This window comes from Ciconia boyciana, unplaced genomic scaffold (assembly GCF_034638445.1).
Source record: "Ciconia boyciana unplaced genomic scaffold, ASM3463844v1 HiC_scaffold_137, whole genome shotgun sequence".
NCBI lineage: Eukaryota > Metazoa > Chordata > Aves > Ciconiiformes > Ciconiidae > Ciconia > Ciconia boyciana.
In genome coordinates this window covers 1-18,000 of record NW_027328505.1, presented here as the reverse complement: position 1 = coordinate 18,000, position 18,000 = coordinate 1, and the positions used below count along the sequence as shown (strand labels likewise).

Below are 18,000 nucleotides of genomic sequence, written 5' to 3'. Positions count from 1 at the left end.
AGGTGCGGGCGTCGCTGTGGTCGGCGGTGGTGTGGCGGGTCCGATGCGGGGTGGCCGGGGCGGGGGGCGGGGGGGGGGTGGGTGCGTAGCGCGGGGCTGTAGCGTGGCGGCCTGTCCGCGAGAGGGCTTTTGTCGGGGCAGCGGGGCTGTTGTTTTGTGGGGCGCGTGCGGGTGTTGTGGCGGGTGGTGGTGGTGGGCGTGGTCGGGGCAGCGGGTGCGGTGTCGTGGCGGGTTGTCGCGGGTGGTGTTGTGGCTGGCGGCGGTTGTGCGTCGGGTATTGTCGCGGGCGCGCGTCGCGGGTCCCGTGGGTGGTTGGGGCTGTGGCGTGGGGCGGGAGCGTGGTGTCGGGGAGGCGAGAGGGCTGTTGTCGGGGAGGGGTGCCTACGGCCATGCCACCCTGAGAACGCCCGATCTCGTCTGATCTCGGAAGCTAAGCAGGGTCGGGCCCGGTTAGTACTTGGATGGGAGACCGCCTGGGAATACCGGGTGCTGTAGGCTTTTGCCGGGGCTCAGGGGTGCGGGGGCAGCCCCCGTTTTGTTGTTGGGGTGTTGCGGAGGGAGGAGTGTGCGGGGCCACGTGCGTGCGTTGGTGCGGGGGTTGCGGTGGGGCAGGGGAGGTGGGGCTTGCGTGTCGGCCCGGCCCGTGGGTCGGAGGGTCTGCGGGGCGGGGTGGGAGGAGGGTGGCGGTTGGGCGAGAGGGCTGTTGTCGGGGCAGGGTCTGGGGTGTCTGGGGGGGTAACGTGCGTGTGTTGCTGCGGGGGTGGAGGCGGGGCAGGCGTCCGTGGTCTTGCGTGGCGTCGTGCCCCGTGGGTCGGCGGGGCCGAGGGGCGGGCTGGGAGCGTTGTTGCGGTTGGGCGCGAGGGCTGTTGGTGGGTCCGGGGTGCGGTGTTTGGGGGGCAAGGTGCGGGTGTTGCTGCGGGTGGTGGTGGTGCGCCGGGTATGGCTTGGGGTTGCGGGGCGCCGGGGGCCGTGGGGGGTGGTCGCGCAGCGGGGTTGGAGCGTGGTGGGCGTTGGGCGAGGGGGCCGTCGGCGGGGCAGGAGGGCTGGTGTTTGCGGGGGAAGGTGCGGGCGTCGCTGTGGTCGGCGGTGGCGTGGCGGGTCCGATGCGGGGTGGCCGGGGCCTCGGGCCGCGGGCGGGTGGGTGCGTAGCGCGGGGCTGTGGCGTGGCGGCCTGTCCGCGAGAGGGCTTTGTCGGGGCAGCGGGGCTGTTGTTTTGTGGGGCGCGTGCGGGTGTTGTGGCGGGTGGTGGTGGTGGGCGTTGTCGGGGCAGCGGGTGCGGTGTCGTGGGGGGTTGTCGCGGGTGGTGTTGTGGGTGGCGGCGGTTGTGCGTCGGGTATTGTCGCGGGGCGCGCGTCGCGGGTCCCGTGGGTGGTTGGGGCTGTGGCGTGGGGCGGGAGCGTGGTGTCGGGGAGGCGAGAGGGCTGTTGTCGGGGGAGGGGTGCCTGCAGCCATGCCACCCTGAGAACGCCCGATCTCGTCTGATCTCGGAAGCTAAGCAGGGTCGGGCCCGGTTAGTACTTGGATGGGAGACCGCCTGGGAATACCGGGTGCTGTAGGCTTTGCCGGGGCTCAGGGGTGCGGGGGCAGCCCCCGTTTTGTTGTTGGGGTGGTGCGGAGGGGAGGAGTGTGCGGGGCCACGTGCGTGCGTTGGTGCGGGGGTTGCGGTGGGGCAGGGGAGGTGGGGCTTGCGTGTCGGCCCGGCCCGTGGGTCGGAGGGTCTGCGGGGCGGGGTGGGAGGAGGGTGGCGGTTGGGCGAGAGGGCTGTTGTCGGGGCAGGGTCTGGGGTGTCTGGGGGGGTAACGTGCGTGTGTTGCTGCGGGGGTGGAGGCGGGGCAGGCGTCCGTGGTCTTGCGTGGCGTCGTGCCCCGTGGGTCGGTGGGGCCGTGGGGCGGGCTGGGAGCGTTGTTGCGGTTGGGCGCGAGGGCTGTTGGTGGGTCCGGGGTGCGGTGTTTGGGGGGCAAGGTGCGGGTGTTGCTGCGGGTGGTGGTGGTGCGCCGGGTATGGCTTGGGGTTGCGGGGCGCCGGGGGCCGTGGGGGGGTGGTCGCGCAGCGCGGGGTTGGAGCGTGGTGGGCGTTGGGCGAGGGGCCGTCGGCGGGGCAGGAGGAGCTGGTGTTTGCGGGGGAAGGTGCGGGCGTCGCTGTGGTCGGCGGTGGCGTGGCGGGTCCGATGCGGGGTGGCCGGGGCCTCGGGCCGCGGGCGGGTGGGTGCGTAGCGCGGGGCTGTGGCGTGGCGGCCTGTCCGCGAGAGGGCTTTGTCGGGGCAGCGGGGCTGTTGTTTTGTGGGGCGCGTGCGGGTGTTGTCGCGGGTGGTGGTGGTGGGCGTTGTCGGGGCAGCGGGTGCGGTGTCGTGGGGGGTTGTCGCGGGTGGTGTTGTGGGTGGCGGCGGTTGTGCGTCGGGTATTGTCGCGGGCGCGCGTCGCGGGTCCCGTGGGTGGTTGGGGCTGTGGCGTGGGGCGGGAGCGTGGTGTCGGGGAGGCGAGAGGGCTGTTGTCGGGGAGGGGTGCCTGCAGCCATGCCACCCTGAGAACGCCCGATCTCGTCTGATCTCGGAAGCTAAGCAGGGTCGGGCCCGGTTAGTACTTGGATGGGAGACCGCCTGGGAATACCGGGTGCTGTAGGCTTTGCCGGGGCTCAGGGGTGCGGGGGCAGCCCCGTTTTGTTGTTGGGGTGTTGCGGAGGGGAGGAGTGTGCGGGGCCACGTGCGTGCGTTGGTGCGGGGGTTGCGGTGGGGCAGGGGAGGTGGGTCTTGCGTGTCGGCCCGGCCCGCGGGTCGGAGGGTCTGCGGGGCGGGGTGGGAGGAGGGTGGCGGTTGGGCGAGAGGGCTGTTGTCGGGGCAGGGTCTGGGGTGTCTGGGGGGGGGTAACGTGCGTGTGTTGCTGCGGGGGTGGAGGCGGGGCAGGCGTCCGTGGTCTTGCGTGGCGTGCGTGCCCCGTGGGTCGGTGGGGCCGTGGGGCGGGCTGGGAGCGTTGTTGCGGTTGGGCGCGAGGGCTGTTGGTGGGTCCGGGGTGCGGTGTTTGGGGGCAAGGTGCGGGTGTTGCTGCGGGTGGTGGTGGTGCGCCGGGTATGGCTTGGGGTTGCGGGCGCCGGGGGCCGTGGGGGGTGGTCGCGCAGCGCGGGGTTGGAGCGTGGTGGGCGTTGGGCGAGGGGCCGTCGGCGGGGCAGGAGGGCTGGTGTTTGCGGGGAAGGTGCGGGCGTCGCTGTGGTCGGCGGTGGCGTGGCGGGTCCGATGCGGGGTGGCCGGGCCTCGGGCCGCGGGCGGGTGGAGTGCGTAGCGCGGGGCTGTGGCGTGGCGGCCTGTCCGCGAGAGGGCTTTGTCGGGGCAGCGGGGCTGTTGTTTTGTGGGGCGCGTGCGGGTGTTGTGGCGGGTGGTGGTGGTGGGCGTTGTCGGGGCAGCGGGTGCGGTGTCGTGGGGGGTTGTCGCGGGTGGTGTTGTGGGTGGCGGCGGTTGTGCGTCGGGTATTGTCGCGGGGCGCGTCGCGGGTCCCGTGGGTGGTTGGGGCTGTGGCGTGGGGCGGGAGCGTGGTGTCGGGGAGGCGAGAGGGCTGTTGTCGGGGGAGGGGGTGCCTACGGCCATGCCACCCTGAGAACGCCCGATCTCGTCTGATCTCGGAAGCTAAGCAGGGTCGGGCCCGGTTAGTACTTGGATGGGAGACCGCCTGGGAATACCGGGTGCTGTAGGCTTTTGCCGGGGCTCAGGGGTGCGGGGGCAGCCCCCGTTTTGTTGTTGGGGTGTTGCGGAGGGGAGGAGTGTGCGGGGCCACGTGCGTGCGTTGGTGCGGGGGGTTGCGGTGGGGCAGGGGAGGTGGGGCTTGCGTGTCGGCCCGGCCCGCGGGTCGGAGGGTCTGCGGGGCGGGGTGGGAGGAGGGTGGCGGTTGGGCGAGAGGGCTGTTGTCGGGGCAGGGTCTGGGGTGTCTGGGGGGGGGGGGTAACGTGCGTGTGTTGCTGCGGGGGTGGAGGCGGGGCAGGCGTCCGTGGTCTTGCGTGGCGTCGTGCCCCGTGGGTCGGTGGGGCCGTGGGGCGGGCTGGGAGCGTTGTTGCGGTTGGGCGCGAGGGCTGTTGGTGGGTCCGGGGTGCGGTGTTTGGGGGGCAAGGTGCGGGTGTTGCTGCGGGTGGTGGTGGTGCGCCGGGTATGGCTTGGGGTTGCGGGCGCCGGGGGCCGTGGGGGGTGGTCGCGCAGCGCGGGGTTGGAGCGTGGTGGGCGTTGGGCGAGGGGCCGTCGGCGGGGCAGGAGGAGCTGGTGTTTGCGGGGGAAGGTGCGGGCGTCGCTGTGGTCGGCGGTGGCGTGGCGGGTCCGATGCGGGGTGGCCGGGGCCTCGGGCCGCGGGCGGGTGGGTGCGTAGCGCGGGGCTGTGGCGTGGCGGCCTGTCCGCGAGAGGGCTTTGTCGGGGCAGCGGGGCTGTTGTTTTGTGGGGCGCGTGCGGGTGTTGTGGCGGGTGGTGGTGGTGGGCGTTGTCGGGGCAGCGGGTGCGGTGTCGTGGGGGGTTGTCGCGGGTGGTGTTGTGGGTGGCGGCGGTTGTGCGTCGGGTATTGTCGCGGGCGCGCGTCGCGGGTCCCGTGGGTGGTTGGGGCTGTGGCGTGGGGCGGGAGCGTGGTGTCAGGGAGGCGAGAGGGCTGTTGTCGGGGAGGGGGTGCCTGCAGCCATGCCACCCTGAGAACGCCCGATCTCGTCTGATCTCGGAAGCTAAGCAGGGTCGGGCCCGGTTAGTACTTGGATGGGAGACCGCCTGGGAATACCGGGTGCTGTAGGCTTTTGCCGGGGCTCAGGGGTGCGGGGGCAGCCCCCGTTTTGTTGTTGGGGTGTTGCGGAGGGGAGGAGTGTGCGGGGCCACGTGCGTGCGTTGGTGCGGGGGTTGCGGTGGGGCAGGGGAGGTGGGGCTTGGGTGTCGGCCCGGCCCGCGGGGCGGAGGGTCTGCGGGGCGGGGTGGGAGGAGGGTGGCGGTTGGGCGAGAGGGCTGTTGTCGGGGCAGGGTCTGGGGTGTCTGGGGGGGGGGGTAACGTGCGTGTGTTGCTGCGGGGGTGGAGGCGGGGCAGGCGTCCGTGGTCTTGCGTGGCGTCGTGCCCCGTGGGTCGGTGGGGCCGTGGGGCGGGCTGGGAGCGTTGTTGCGGTTGGGCGCGAGGGCTGTTGGTGGGTCCGGGGTGCGGTGTTTGGGGGGCAAGGTGCGGGTGTTGCTGCGGGTGGTGGTGGTGCGCCGGGTATGGCTTGGGGTTGCGGGGCGCCGGGGGCCGTGGGGGGGTGGTCGCGCAGCGCGGGGTTGGAGCGTGGTGGGCGTTGGGCGAGGGGCCGTCGGCGGGGCAGGAGGAGCTGGTGTTTGCGGGGAAGGTGCGGGCGTCGCTGTGGTCGGCGGTGGCGTGGCGGGTCCGATGCGGGGTGGCCGGGGCCTCGGGCCGCGGGCGGGTGGGTGCGTAGCGCGGGGCTGTGGCGTGGCGGCCTGTCCGCGAGAGGGCTTTGTCGGGGCAGCGGGGCTGTTGTTTTGTGGGGCGCGTGCGGGTGTTGTCGCGGGTGGTGGTGGTGGGCGTTGTCGGGGCAGCGGGTGCGGTGTCGTGGGGGGTTGTCGCGGGTGGTGTTGTGGGTGGCGGCGGTTGTGCGTCGGGTATTGTCGCGGGCGCGCGTCGCGGGTCCCGTGGGTGGTTGGGGCTGTGGCGTGGGGCGGGAGCGTGGTGTCAGGGAGGCAGAGGGCTGTTGTCGGGGAGGGGTGCCTACGGCCATGCCACCCTGAGAACGCCCGATCTCGTCTGATCTCGGAAGCTAAGCAGGGTCGGGCCCGGTTAGTACTTGGATGGGAGACCGCCTGGGAATACCGGGTGCTGTAGGCTTTGCCGGGGCTCAGGGGTGCGGGGGCAGCCCCGTTTTGTTGTTGGGGTGTTGCGGAGGGGAGGAGTGTGCGGGGCCACGTGCGTGCGTTGGTGCGGGGGTTGCGGTGGGGCAGGGGAGGTGGGGCTTGCGTGTCGGCCCGGCCCGTGGGTCGGAGGGTCTGCGGGGCGGGGTGGGAGGAGGGTGGCGGTTGGGCGAGAGGGCTGTTGTCGGGGCAGGGTCTGGGGTGTCTGGGGGGGGGGGTAACGTGCGTGTGTTGCTGCGGGGGTGGAGGCGGGGCAGGCGTCCGTGGTCTTGCGTGGCGTGCGTGCCCCGTGGGTCGGTGGGGCCGTGGGGCGGGCTGGGAGCGTTGTTGCGGTTGGGCGCGAGGGCTGTTGGTGGGTCCGGGGTGCGGTGTTTGGGGGGGCAAGGTGCGGGTGTTGCTGCGGGTGGTGGTGGTGCGCCGGGTATGGCTTGGGGTTGCGGGCGCCGGGGGCCGTGGGGGGTGGTCGCGCAGCGCGGGGTTGGAGCGTGGTGGGCGTTGGGCGAGGGGCCGTCGGCGGGGCAGGAGGGCTGGTGTTTGCGGGGAAGGTGCGGGCGTCGCTGTGGTCGGCGGTGGCGTGGCGGGTCCGATGCGGGGTGGCCGGGGCCTCGGGCCGCGGGCGGGTGGGTGCGTAGCGCGGGGCTGTGGCGTGGCGGCCTGTCCGCGAGAGGGCTTTGTCGGGGCAGCGGGGCTGTTGTTTTGTGGGGCGCGTGCGGGTGTTGTGGCGGGTGGTGGTGGTGGGCGTTGTCGGGGCAGCGGGTGCGGTGTCGTGGGGGGTTGTCGCGGGTGGTGTTGTGGGTGGCGGCGGTTGTGCGTCGGGTATTGTCGCGGGGCGCGCGTCGCGGGTCCCGTGGGTGGTTGGGGCTGTGGCGTGGGGCGGGAGCGTGGTGTCGGGGAGGCGAGAGGGCTGTTGTCGGGGAGGGGGTGCCTACGGCCATGCCACCCTGAGAACGCCCGATCTCGTCTGATCTCGGAAGCTAAGCAGGGTCGGGCCCGGTTAGTACTTGGATGGGAGACCGCCTGGGAATACCGGGTGCTGTAGGCTTTTGCCGGGGCTCAGGGGTGCGGGGCAGCCCCGTTTTGTTGTTGGGGTGTTGCGGAGGGAGGAGTGTGCGGGGCCACGTGCGTGCGTTGGTGCGGGGGTTGCGGTGGGGCAGGGGAGGTGGGGCTTGCGTGTCGGCCCGGCCCGTGGGTCGGAGGGTCTGCGGGGCGGGGTGGGAGGAGGGTGGCGGTTGGGCGAGAGGGCTGTTGTCGGGGCAGGGTCTGGGGTGTCTGGGGGGGGTAACGTGCGTGTGTTGCTGCGGGGGTGGAGGCGGGGCAGGCGTCCGTGGTCTTGCGTGGCGTCGTGCCCCGTGGGTCGGTGGGGCCGTGGGGCGGGCTGGGAGCGTTGTTGCGGTTGGGCGCGAGGGCTGTTGGTGGGTCCGGGGTGCGGTGTTTGGGGGGCAAGGTGCGGGTGTTGCTGCGGGTGGTGGTGGTGCGCCGGGTATGGCTTGGGGTTGCGGGCGCCGGGGGCCGTGGGGGGTGGTCGCGCAGCGCGGGGTTGGAGCGTGGTGGGCGTTGGGCGAGGGGCCGTCGGCGGGGCAGGAGGGCTGGTGTTTGCGGGGAAGGTGCGGGCGTCGCTGTGGTCGGCGGTGGCGTGGCGGGTCCGATGCGGGGTGGCCGGGGCCTCGGGCCGCGGGCGGGTGGGTGCGTAGCGCGGGGCTGTGGCGTGGCGGCCTGTCCGCGAGAGGGCTTTGTCGGGGCAGCGGGGCTGTTGTTTTGTGGGGCGCGTGCGCGTGTTGTGGCGGGTGGTGGTGGTGGGCGTTGTCGGGGCAGCGGGTGCGGTGTCGTGGGGGGTTGTCGCGGGTGGTGTTGTGGGTGGCGGCGGTTGTGCGTCGGGTATTGTCGCGGGGCGCGCGTCGCGGGTCCCGTGGGTGGTTGGGGCTGTGGCGTGGGGCGGGAGCGTGGTGTCGGGGAGGCGAGAGGGCTGTTGTCGGGGAGGGGGTGCCTACGGCCATGCCACCCTGAGAACGCCCGATCTCGTCTGATCTCGGAAGCTAAGCAGGGTCGGGCCCGGTTAGTACTTGGATGGGAGACCGCCTGGGAATACCGGGTGCTGTAGGCTTTGCCGGGGCTCAGGGGTGCGGGGGCAGCCCCGTTTTGTTGTGGGGGTGTGGGGGGGGGGAGGAGTGTGGGGGGCCACGTGCGTGCGTTGGTGCGGGGGTTGCGGTGGGGCAGGGGAGGTGGGGCTTGCGTGTCGGCCCGGCCCGTGGGTCGGAGGGTCTGCGGGGCGGGGTGGGAGGAGGGTGGCGGTTGGGCGAGAGGGCTGTTGTCGGGGCAGGGTCTGGGGTGTCTGGGGGGGGGTAACGTGCGTGTGTTGCTGCGGGGGTGGAGGCGGGGCAGGCGTCCGTGGTCTTGCGTGGCGTGCGTGCCCCGTGGGTCGGTGGGGCCGTGGGGCGGGCTGGGAGCGTTGTTGCGGTTGGGCGCGAGGGCTGTTGGTGGGTCCGGGGTGCGGTGTTTGGGGGGCAAGGTGCGGGTGTTGCTGCGGGTGGTGGTGGTGCGCCGGGTATGGCTTGGGGTTGCGGGGCGCCGGGGGCCGTGGGGGGGTGGTCGCGCAGCGGGGTTGGAGCGTGGTGGGCGTTGGGCGAGGGGGCCGTCGGCGGGGCAGGAGGGCTGGTGTTTGCGGGGGAAGGTGCGGGCGTCGCTGTGGTCGGCGGTGGCGTGGCGGGTCCGATGCGGGGTGGCCGGGGCCTCGGGCCGCGGGCGGGTGGGTGCGTAGCGCGGGGCTGTGGCGTGGCGGCCTGTCCGCGAGAGGGCTTTGTCGGGGCAGCGGGGCTGTTGTTTTGTGGGGCGCGTGCGGGTGTTGTCGCGGGTGGTGGTGGTGGGCGTTGTCGGGGCAGCGGGTGCGGTGTCGTGGGGGGTTGTCGCGGGTGGTGTTGTGGGTGGCGGCGGTTGTGCGTCGGGTATTGTCGCGGGGCGCGCGTCGCGGGTCCCGTGGGTGGTTGGGGCTGTGGCGTGGGGCGGGAGCGTGGTGTCAGGGAGGCGAGAGGGCTGTTGTCGGGGAGGGGGTGCCTACGGCCATGCCACCCTGAGAACGCCCGATCTCGTCTGATCTCGGAAGCTAAGCAGGGTCGGGCCCGGTTAGTACTTGGATGGGAGACCGCCTGGGAATACCGGGTGCTGTAGGCTTTGCCGGGGCTCAGGGGTGCGGGGGCAGCCCCCGTTTTGTTGTTGGGGTGTTGCGGAGGGGAGGAGTGTGCGGGGCCACGTGCGTGCGTTGGTGCGGGGGTTGCGGTGGGGCAGGGGAGGTGGGGCTTGCGTGTCGGCCCGGCCCGTGGGTCGGAGGGTCTGCGGGGCGGGGTGGGAGGAGGGTGGCGGTTGGGCGAGAGGGCTGTTGTCGGGGCAGGGTCTGGGGTGTCTGGGGGGGTAACGTGCGTGTGTTGCTGCGGGGGTGGAGGCGGGGCAGGCGTCCGTGGTCTTGCGTGGCGTGCGTGCCCCGTGGGTCGGTGGGGCCGTGGGGCGGGCTGGGAGCGTTGTTGCGGTTGGGCGCGAGGGCTGTTGGTGGGTCCGGGGGTGCGGTGTTTGGGGGGGCAAGGTGCGGGTGTTGCTGCGGGTGGTGGTGGTGCGCCGGGTATGGCTTGGGGTTGCGGGGCGCCGGGGCCGTGGGGGGTGGTCGCGCAGCGGGGGGTTGGAGCGTGGTGGGCGTTGGGCGAGGGGCCGTCGGCGGGGCAGGAGGGCTGGTGTTTGCGGGGAAGGTGCGGGCGTCGCTGTGGTCGGCGGTGGCGTGGCGGGTCCGATGCGGGGTGGCCGGGGCCTCGGGCCGCGGGCGGAGTGGAGTGCGTAGCGCGGGGCTGTAGCGTGGCGGCCTGTCCGCGAGAGGGCTTTGTCGGGGCAGCGGGGCTGTTGTTTTGTGGGGCGCGTGCGGGTGTTGTGGCGGGTGGTGGTGGTGGGCGTTGTCGGGGCAGCGGGTGCGGTGTCGTGGGGGGTTGTCGCGGGTGGTGTTGTGGGTGGCGGCGGTTGTGCGTCGGGTATTGTCGCGGGCGCGCGTCGCGGGTCCCGTGGGTGGTTGGGGCTGTGGCGTGGGGCGGGAGCGTGGTGTCGGGGAGGCGAGAGGGCTGTTGTCGGGGAGGGGGTGCCTGCAGCCATGCCACCCTGAGAACGCCCGATCTCGTCTGATCTCGGAAGCTAAGCAGGGTCGGGCCCGGTTAGTACTTGGATGGGAGACCGCCTGGGAATACCGGGTGCTGTAGGCTTTGCCGGGGCTCAGGGGTGCGGGGGCAGCCCCCGTTTTGTTGTTGGGGTGTTGCGGAGGGGAGGAGTGTGCGGGGCCACGTGCGTGCGTTGGTGCGGGGGGTTGCGGTGGGGCAGGGGAGGTGGGGCTTGCGTGTCGGCCCGGCCCGTGGGTCGGAGGGTCTGCGGGGGGGGGTGGGAGGAGGGTGGCGGTTGGGCGAGAGGGCTGTTGTCGGGGCAGGGTCTGGGGTGTCTGGGGGGGTAACGTGCGTGTGTTGCTGCGGGGGTGGAGGCGGGGCAGGCGTCCGTGGTCTTGCGTGGCGTCGTGCCCCGTGGGTCGGTGGGGCCGTGGGGCGGGCTGGGAGCGTTGTTGCGGTTGGGCGCGAGGGCTGTTGGTGGGTCCGGGGTGCGGTGTTTGGGGGGGCAAGGTGCGGGTGTTGCTGCGGGTGGTGGTGGTGCGCCGGGTATGGCTTGGGGTTGCGGGGCGCCGGGGGCCGTGGGGGGGTGGTCGCGCAGCGGGGTTGGAGCGTGGTGGGCGTTGGGCGAGGGGCCGTCGGCGGGGCAGGAGGAGCTGGTGTTTGCGGGGAAGGTGCGGGCGTCGCTGTGGTCGGCGGTGGCGTGGCGGGTCCGATGCGGGGTGGCCGGGGCCTCGGGCCGCGGGCGGGTGGGTGCGTAGCGCGGGGCTGTGGCGTGGCGGCCTGTCCGCGAGAGGGCTTTGTCGGGGCAGCGGGGCTGTTGTTTTGTGGGGCGCGTGCGGGTGTTGTCGCGGGTGGTGGTGGTGGGCGTTGTCGGGGCAGCGGGTGCGGTGTCGTGGGGGGTTGTCGCGGGTGGTGTTGTGGGTGGCGGCGGTTGTGCGTCGGGTATTGTCGCGGGCGCGCGTCGCGGGTCCCGTGGGTGGTTGGGGCTGTGGCGTGGGGCGGGAGCGTGGTGTCGGGGAGGCGAGAGGGCTGTTGTCGGGGGAGGGGGTGCCTACGGCCATGCCACCCTGAGAACGCCCGATCTCGTCTGATCTCGGAAGCTAAGCAGGGTCGGGCCCGGTTAGTACTTGGATGGGAGACCGCCTGGGAATACCGGGTGCTGTAGGCTTTTGCCGGGGCTCAGGGGTGCGGGGGCAGCCCCCGTTTTGTTGTTGGGGTGTTGCGGAGGGAGGAGTGTGCGGGGCCACGTGCGTGCGTTGGTGCGGGGGTTGCGGTGGGGCAGGGGAGGTGGGGCTTGCGTGTCGGCCCGGCCCGTGGGTCGGAGGGTCTGCGGGGCGGGGTGGGAGGAGGGTGGCGGTTGGGCGAGAGGGCTGTTGTCGGGGCAGGGTCTGGGGTGTCTGGGGGGGGGGGGTAACGTGCGTGTGTTGCTGCGGGGGTGGAGGCGGGGCAGGCGTCCGTCGTCTTGCGTGGCGTCGTGCCCCGTGGGTCGGTGGGGCCGTGGGGCGGGCTGGGAGCGTTGTTGCGGTTGGGCGCGAGGGCTGTTGGTGGGTCCGGGGTGCGGTGTTTGGGGGGGCAAGGTGCGGGTGTTGCTGCGGGTGGTGGTGGTGCGCCGGGTATGGCTTGGGGTTGCGGGGCGCCGGGGGCCGTGGGGGGGTGGTCGCGCAGCGCGGGGTTGGAGCGTGGTGGGCGTTGGGCGAGGGGGCCGTCGGCGGGGCAGGAGGGCTGGTGTTTGCGGGGGAAGGTGCGGGCGTCGCTGTGGTCGGCGGTGGCGTGGCGGGTCCGATGCGGGGTGGCCGGGGCCTCGGGCCGCGGGCGGGTGGGTGCGTAGCGCGGGGCTGTGGCGTGGCGGCCTGTCCGCGAGAGGGCTTTGTCGGGGCAGCGGGGCTGTTGTTTTGTGGGGCGCGTGCGGGTGTTGTCGCGGGTGGTGGTGGTGGGCGTTGTCGGGGCAGCGGGTGCGGTGTCGTGGGGGGTTGTCGCGGGTGGTGTTGTGGGTGGCGGCGGTTGTGCGTCGGGTATTGTCGCGGGCGCGCGCGTCGCGGGTCCCGTGGGTGGTTGGGGCTGTGGCGTGGGGCGGGAGCGTGGTGTCAGGGAGGCAGAGGGCTGTTGTCGGGGAGGGGTGCCTACGGCCATGCCACCCTGAGAACGCCCGATCTCGTCTGATCTCGGAAGCTAAGCAGGGTCGGGCCCGGTTAGTACTTGGATGGGAGACCGCCTGGGAATACCGGGTGCTGTAGGCTTTGCCGGGGCTCAGGGGTGCGGGGGCAGCCCCGTTTTGTTGTTGGGGTGTTGCGGAGGGAGGAGTGTGCGGGGCCACGTGCGTGCGTTGGTGCGGGGGTTGCGGTGGGGCAGGGGAGGTGGGGCTTGCGTGTCGGCCCGGCCCGCGGGTCGGAGGGTCTGCGGGGCGGGGTGGGAGGAGGGTGGCGGTTGGGCGAGAGGGCTGTTGTCGGGGCAGGGTCTGGGGTGTCTGGGGGGGGGTAACGTGCGTGTGTTGCTGCGGGGGTGGAGGCGGGGCAGGCGTCCGTCGTCTTGCGTGGCGTCGTGCCCCGTGGGTCGGTGGGGCCGTGGGGCGGGCTGGGAGCGTTGTTGCGGTTGGGCGCGAGGGCTGTTGGTGGGTCCGGGGTGCGGTGTTTGGGGGCAAGGTGCGGGTGTTGCTGCGGGTGGTGGTGGTGCGCCGGGTATGGCTTGGGGTTGCGGGCGCCGGGGGCCGTGGGGGGTGGTCGCGCAGCGCGGGGTTGGAGCGTGGTGGGCGTTGGGCGAGGGCCGTCGGCGGGGCAGGAGGGCTGGTGTTTGCGGGGGAAGGTGCGGGCGTCGCTGTGGTCGGCGGTGGCGTGGCGGGTCCGATGCGGGGTGGCCGGGGCCTCGGGCCGCGGGCGGGTGGGTGCGTAGCGCGGGGCTGTGGCGTGGCGGCCTGTCCGCGAGAGGGCTTTGTCGGGGCAGCGGGGCTGTTGTTTTGTGGGGCGCGTGCGGGTGTTGTCGCGGGTGGTGGTGGTGGGCGTTGTCGGGGCAGCGGGTGCGGTGTCGTGGGGGGTTGTCGCGGGTGGTGTTGTGGGTGGCGGCGGTTGTGCGGCGGGTATTGTGGCGGGGCGCGTCGCGGGTCCCGTGGGTGGTTGGGGCTGTGGCGTGGGGCGGGAGCGTGGTGTCGGGGAGGCGAGAGGGCTGTTGTCGGGGGAGGGGGTGCCTACGGCCATGCCACCCTGAGAACGCCCGATCTCGTCTGATCTCGGAAGCTAAGCAGGGTCGGGCCCGGTTAGTACTTGGATGGGAGACCGCCTGGGAATACCGGGTGCTGTAGGCTTTGCCGGGGCTCAGGGGTGCGGGGGCAGCCCCGTTTTGTTGTTGGGGTGTTGCGGAGGGAGGAGTGTGCGGGGCCACGTGCGTGCGTTGGTGCGGGGGTTGCGGTGGGGCAGGGGAGGTGGGGCTTGCGTGGCGGCCCGGCCCGTGGGGCGGAGGGTCTGCGGGGCGGGGTGGGAGGAGGGTGGCGGTTGGGCGAGAGGGCTGTTGTCGGGGCAGGGTCTGGGGTGTCTGGGGGGGTAACGTGCGTGTGTTGCTGCGGGGGTGGAGGCGGGGCAGGCGTCCGTGGTCTTGCGTGGCGTCGTGCCCCGTGGGTCGGTGGGGCCGTGGGGCGGGCTGGGAGCGTTGTTGCGGTTGGGCGCGAGGGCTGTTGGTGGGTCCGGGGTGCGGTGTTTGGGGGGGCAAGGTGCGGGTGTTGCTGCGGGTGGTGGTGGTGCGCCGGGTATGGCTTGGGGTTGCGGGGCGCCGGGGGCCGTGGGGGGGTGGTCGCGCAGCGCGGGGTTGGAGCGTGGTGGGCGTTGGGCGAGGGGGCCGTCGGCGGGGCAGGAGGGCTGGTGTTTGCGGGGAAGGTGCGGGCGTCGCTGTGGTCGGCGGTGGCGTGGCGGGTCCGATGCGGGGTGGCCGGGGCCTCGGGCCGCGGGCGGGTGGGTGCGTAGCGCGGGGCTGTGGCGTGGCGGCCTGTCCGCGAGAGGGCTTTGTCGGGGCAGCGGGGCTGTTGTTTTGTGGGGCGCGTGCGGGTGTTGTGGCGGGTGGTGGTGGTGGGCGTTGTCGGGGCAGCGGGTGCGGTGTCGTGGGGGGTTGTCGCGGGTGGTGTTGTGGGTGGCGGCGGTTGTGCGTCGGGTATTGTCGCGGGGCGCGCGTCGCGGGTCCCGTGGGTGGTTGGGGCTGTGGCGTGGGGCGGGAGCGTGGTGTCGGGGAGGCGAGAGGGCTGTTGTCGGGGGAGGGGGTGCCTACGGCCATGCCACCCTGAGAACGCCCGATCTCGTCTGATCTCGGAAGCTAAGCAGGGTCGGGCCCGGTTAGTACTTGGATGGGAGACCGCCTGGGAATACCGGGTGCTGTAGGCTTTGCCGGGGCTCAGGGGTGCGGGGGCAGCCCCGTTTTGTTGTTGGGGTGTTGCGGAGGGGAGGAGTGTGCGGGGCCACGTGCGTGCGTTGGTGCGGGGGTTGCGGTGGGGCAGGGGAGGTGGGGCTTGCGTGTCGGCCCGGCCCGTGGGTCGGAGGGTCTGCGGGGCGGGGTGGGAGGAGGGTGGCGGTTGGGCGAGAGGGCTGTTGTCGGGGCAGGGTCTGGGGTGTCTGGGGGGGTAACGTGCGTGTGTTGCTGCGGGGGTGGAGGCGGGGCAGGCGTCCGTCGTCTTGCGTGGCGTGCGTGCCCCGTGGGTCGGTGGGGCCGTGGGGCGGGCTGGGAGCGTTGTTGCGGTTGGGCGCGAGGGCTGTTGGTGGGTCCGGGGTGCGGTGTTTGGGGGGCAAGGTGCGGGTGTTGCTGCGGGTGGTGGTGGTGCGCCGGGTATGGCTTGGGGTTGCGGGGCGCCGGGGGCCGTGGGGGGGTGGTCGCGCAGCGGGGTTGGAGCGTGGTGGGCGTTGGGCGAGGGGGCCGTCGGCGGGGCAGGAGGGCTGGTGTTTGCGGGGGAAGGTGCGGGCGTCGCTGTGGTCGGCGGTGGCGTGGCGGGTCCGATGCGGGGTGGCCGGGGCCTCGGGCCGCGGGCGGGTGGGTGCGTAGCGCGGGGCTGTGGCGTGGCGGCCTGTCCGCGAGAGGGCTTTTGTCGGGGCAGCGGGGCTGTTGTTTTGTGGGGCGCGTGCGGGTGTTGTCGCGGGTGGTGGTGGTGGGCGTTGTCGGGGCAGCGGGTGCGGTGTCGTGGGGGGTTGTCGCGGGTGGTGTTGTGGGTGGCGGCGGTTGTGCGTCGGGTATTGTCGCGGGGCGCGCGTCGCGGGTCCCGTGGGTGGTTGGGGCTGTGGCGTGGGGCGGGAGCGTGGTGTCGGGGAGGCGAGAGGGCTGTTGTCGGGGGAGGGGGTGCCTACGGCCATGCCACCCTGAGAACGCCCGATCTCGTCTGATCTCGGAAGCTAAGCAGGGTCGGGCCCGGTTAGTACTTGGATGGGAGACCGCCTGGGAATACCGGGTGCTGTAGGCTTTGCCGGGGCTCAGGGGTGCGGGGGCAGCCCCCGTTTTGTTGTTGGGGTGTTGCGGAGGGGAGGAGTGTGCGGGGCCACGTGCGTGCGTTGGTGCGGGGGTTGCGGTGGGGCAGGGGAGGTGGGGCTTGCGTGTCGGCCCGGCCCGGGGGTCGGAGGGGCGGCGGGGCGGGGTGGGAGGAGGGTGGCGGTTGGGCGAGAGGGCTGTTGTCGGGGCAGGGTCTGGGGTGTCTGGGGGGGGTAACGTGCGTGTGTTGCTGCGGGGGGTGGAGGCGGGGCAGGCGTTCGTCGTCTTGCGTGGCGTCGAGCCCCGTGGGTCGGTGGGGCCGTGGGGCGGGCTGGGAGCGTTGTTGCGGTTGGGCGCGAGGGCTGTTGGTGGGTCCGGGGTGCGGTGTTTGGGGGGCAAGGTGCGGGTGTTGCTGCGGGTGGTGGTGGTGCGCCGGGTATGGCTTGGGGTTGCGGGGCGCCGGGGGCCGTGGGGGGGTGGTCGCGCAGCGCGGGGTTGGAGCGTGGTGGGCGTTGGGCGAGGGGGCCGTCGGCGGGGCAGGAGGGCTGGTGTTTGCGGGGGAAGGTGCGGGCGTCGCTGTGGTCGGCGGTGGCGTGGCGGGTCCGATGCGGGGTGGCCGGGGCCTCGGGCCGCGGGCGGGTGGGTGCGTAGCGCGGGGCTGTGGCGTGGCGGCCTGTCCGCGAGAGGGCTTTGTCGGGGCAGCGGGGCTGTTGTTTTGTGGGGCGCGTGCGGGTGTTGTGGCGGGTGGTGGTGGTGGGCGTTGTCGGGGCAGCGGGTGCGGTGTCGTGGGGGGTTGTCGCGGGTGGTGTTGTGGGTGGCGGCGGTTGTGCGTCGGGTATTGTCGCGGGCGCGCGTCGCGGGTCCCGTGGGTGGTTGGGGCTGTGGCGTGGGGCGGGAGCGTGGTGTCGGGGAGGCGAGAGGGCTGTTGTCGGGGAGGGGTGCCTGCAGCCATGCCACCCTGAGAACGCCCGATCTCGTCTGATCTCGGAAGCTAAGCAGGGTCGGGCCCGGTTAGTACTTGGATGGGAGACCGCCTGGGAATACCGGGTGCTGTAGGCTTTGCCGGGGCTCAGGGGTGCGGGGCAGCCCCGTTTTGTTGTTGGGGTGTTGCGGAGGGAGGAGTGTGCGGGGCCACGTGCGTGCGTTGGTGCGGGGGTTGCGGTGGGGCAGGGGAGGTGGGGCTTGCGTGTCGGCCCGGCCCGTGGGTCGGAGGGTCTGCGGGGCGGGGTGGGAGGAGGGTGGCGGTTGGGCGAGAGGGCTGTTGTCGGGGCAGGGTCTGGGGTGTCTGGGGGGGGTAACGTGCGTGTGTTGCTGCGGGGGTGGAGGCGGGGCAGGCGTCCGTCGTCTTGCGTGGCGTCGTGCCCCGTGGGTCGGTGGGGCCGTGGGGCGGGCTGGGAGCGTTGTTGCGGTTGGGCGCGAGGGCTGTTGGTGGGTCCGGGGTGCGGTGTTTGGGGGGGCAAGGTGCGGGTGTTGCTGCGGGTGGTGGTGGTGCGCCGGGTATGGCTTGGGGTTGCGGGGCGCCGGGGGCCGTGGGGGGGTGGTCGCGCAGCGGGGTTGGAGCGTGGTGGGCGTTGGGCGAGGGGCCGTCGGCGGGGCAGGAGGGCTGGTGTTTGCGGGGAAGGTGCGGGCGTCGCTGTGGTCGGCGGTGGCGTGGCGGGTCCGATGCGGGGTGGCCGGGGCCTCGGGCCGCGGGCGGGTGGGTGCGTAGCGCGGGGCTGTAGCGTGGCGGCCTGTCCGCGAGAGGGCTTTTGTCGGGGCAGCGGGGCTGTTGTTTTGTGGGGGCGCGTGCGGGTGTTGTGGCGGGTGGTGGTGGTGGGCGTTGTCGGGGCAGCGGGTGCGGTGTCGTGGGGGGTTGTCGCGGGTGGTGTTGTGGGTGGCGGCGGTTGTGCGTCGGGTATTGTCGCGGGGCGCGCGTCGCGGGTCCCGTGGGTGGTTGGGGCTGTGGCGTGGGGCGGGAGCGTGGTGTCGGGGAGGCGAGAGGGCTGTTGTCGGGGGAGGGGGTGCCTACGGCCATACCACCCTGAGAACGCCCGATCTCGTCTGATCTCGGAAGCTAAGCAGGGTCGGGCCCGGTTAGTACTTGGATGGGAGACCGCCTGGGAATACCGGGTGCTGTAGGCTTTTGTTTTTGGCTGTGGAACGCTAGGCTGTGTGTCTGTCTTTTTTCTTGTCGCTGTGTGCTGAGGTGCAGTGTACTCTTGTGACTTTTATCGTTGTCTTTGGGGTCAGTGTAGTGGGTGCGGTAGATTGCCCCTCCGCCCACTTTAAATTTTTTATTTCACTGATAATTAACCTTTCTTTTTTTTTTTTCGTTTGTGATATTTGTTCTCATTCATTTTTTGTACACGGTTTTTCAAGAGTTATTTACAGTAACCCACTTTTTTCAGGTGTCTCTCTGCCCTGCTGGCGTTTGTGGTATTTAGTGATGTAGCTTTTTTATCAGGGCGCAGAGATGCCTGTGCCGTTCCCTCGCACAGCTGTCCCCAGCCTCTTCCTCCTCCGCCTGTGCTGTGGTGCACTGCAGCCGTGACCGCTCGCACTAGGCAAAGAGGCCGTGGGTTTCTGCCAGGGGCCGTGCCATGCTCTGGAACGCCCACTGCAGGATCCCGTCC

General features: G+C 72.7%; 17 non-coding genes across 17 annotated transcripts; all 17 read left to right on the top strand.

Moving 5' to 3' along the window:
* Positions 1-379: 379 nt before the first annotated feature.
* LOC140646052 (5S ribosomal RNA) lies at positions 380-498 on the top strand. Its single transcript, XR_012040277.1, has one exon. It is a non-coding gene; the product is annotated as a 5S ribosomal RNA (ribosomal RNA).
* A 942-nt stretch (positions 499-1,440) lies between these two features.
* LOC140646058 (5S ribosomal RNA) lies at positions 1,441-1,559 on the top strand. The gene has a single exon (XR_012040283.1). It is a non-coding gene; the product is annotated as a 5S ribosomal RNA (ribosomal RNA).
* A 943-nt stretch (positions 1,560-2,502) lies between these two features.
* LOC140646057 (5S ribosomal RNA) lies at positions 2,503-2,621 on the top strand. The gene has a single exon (XR_012040282.1). It is a non-coding gene; the product is annotated as a 5S ribosomal RNA (ribosomal RNA).
* Positions 2,622-3,562: 941 nt separating this feature from the next.
* On the top strand, positions 3,563-3,681 carry LOC140646051 (5S ribosomal RNA). The gene has a single exon (XR_012040276.1). It is a non-coding gene; the product is annotated as a 5S ribosomal RNA (ribosomal RNA).
* A 949-nt stretch (positions 3,682-4,630) lies between these two features.
* On the top strand, positions 4,631-4,749 carry LOC140646055 (5S ribosomal RNA). The gene has a single exon (XR_012040280.1). It is a non-coding gene; the product is annotated as a 5S ribosomal RNA (ribosomal RNA).
* Positions 4,750-5,695: 946 nt separating this feature from the next.
* Positions 5,696-5,814, top strand: LOC140646050 (5S ribosomal RNA). Its single transcript, XR_012040275.1, has one exon. It is a non-coding gene; the product is annotated as a 5S ribosomal RNA (ribosomal RNA).
* A 946-nt stretch (positions 5,815-6,760) lies between these two features.
* LOC140646049 (5S ribosomal RNA) lies at positions 6,761-6,879 on the top strand. The gene has a single exon (XR_012040274.1). It is a non-coding gene; the product is annotated as a 5S ribosomal RNA (ribosomal RNA).
* Positions 6,880-7,819: 940 nt separating this feature from the next.
* On the top strand, positions 7,820-7,938 carry LOC140646048 (5S ribosomal RNA). Its single transcript, XR_012040273.1, has one exon. It is a non-coding gene; the product is annotated as a 5S ribosomal RNA (ribosomal RNA).
* A 945-nt stretch (positions 7,939-8,883) lies between these two features.
* Positions 8,884-9,002, top strand: LOC140646047 (5S ribosomal RNA). Its single transcript, XR_012040272.1, has one exon. It is a non-coding gene; the product is annotated as a 5S ribosomal RNA (ribosomal RNA).
* Positions 9,003-9,947: 945 nt separating this feature from the next.
* On the top strand, positions 9,948-10,066 carry LOC140646054 (5S ribosomal RNA). Its single transcript, XR_012040279.1, has one exon. It is a non-coding gene; the product is annotated as a 5S ribosomal RNA (ribosomal RNA).
* Positions 10,067-11,010: 944 nt separating this feature from the next.
* Positions 11,011-11,129, top strand: LOC140646046 (5S ribosomal RNA). Its single transcript, XR_012040271.1, has one exon. It is a non-coding gene; the product is annotated as a 5S ribosomal RNA (ribosomal RNA).
* A 950-nt stretch (positions 11,130-12,079) lies between these two features.
* LOC140646061 (5S ribosomal RNA) lies at positions 12,080-12,198 on the top strand. Its single transcript, XR_012040286.1, has one exon. It is a non-coding gene; the product is annotated as a 5S ribosomal RNA (ribosomal RNA).
* Positions 12,199-13,137: 939 nt separating this feature from the next.
* LOC140646060 (5S ribosomal RNA) lies at positions 13,138-13,256 on the top strand. Its single transcript, XR_012040285.1, has one exon. It is a non-coding gene; the product is annotated as a 5S ribosomal RNA (ribosomal RNA).
* Positions 13,257-14,200: 944 nt separating this feature from the next.
* Positions 14,201-14,319, top strand: LOC140646059 (5S ribosomal RNA). Its single transcript, XR_012040284.1, has one exon. It is a non-coding gene; the product is annotated as a 5S ribosomal RNA (ribosomal RNA).
* A 945-nt stretch (positions 14,320-15,264) lies between these two features.
* Positions 15,265-15,383, top strand: LOC140646056 (5S ribosomal RNA). Its single transcript, XR_012040281.1, has one exon. It is a non-coding gene; the product is annotated as a 5S ribosomal RNA (ribosomal RNA).
* A 945-nt stretch (positions 15,384-16,328) lies between these two features.
* Positions 16,329-16,447, top strand: LOC140646053 (5S ribosomal RNA). The gene has a single exon (XR_012040278.1). It is a non-coding gene; the product is annotated as a 5S ribosomal RNA (ribosomal RNA).
* Positions 16,448-17,390: 943 nt separating this feature from the next.
* On the top strand, positions 17,391-17,509 carry LOC140646045 (5S ribosomal RNA). Its single transcript, XR_012040270.1, has one exon. It is a non-coding gene; the product is annotated as a 5S ribosomal RNA (ribosomal RNA).
* Positions 17,510-18,000: the final 491 nt, after the last annotated feature.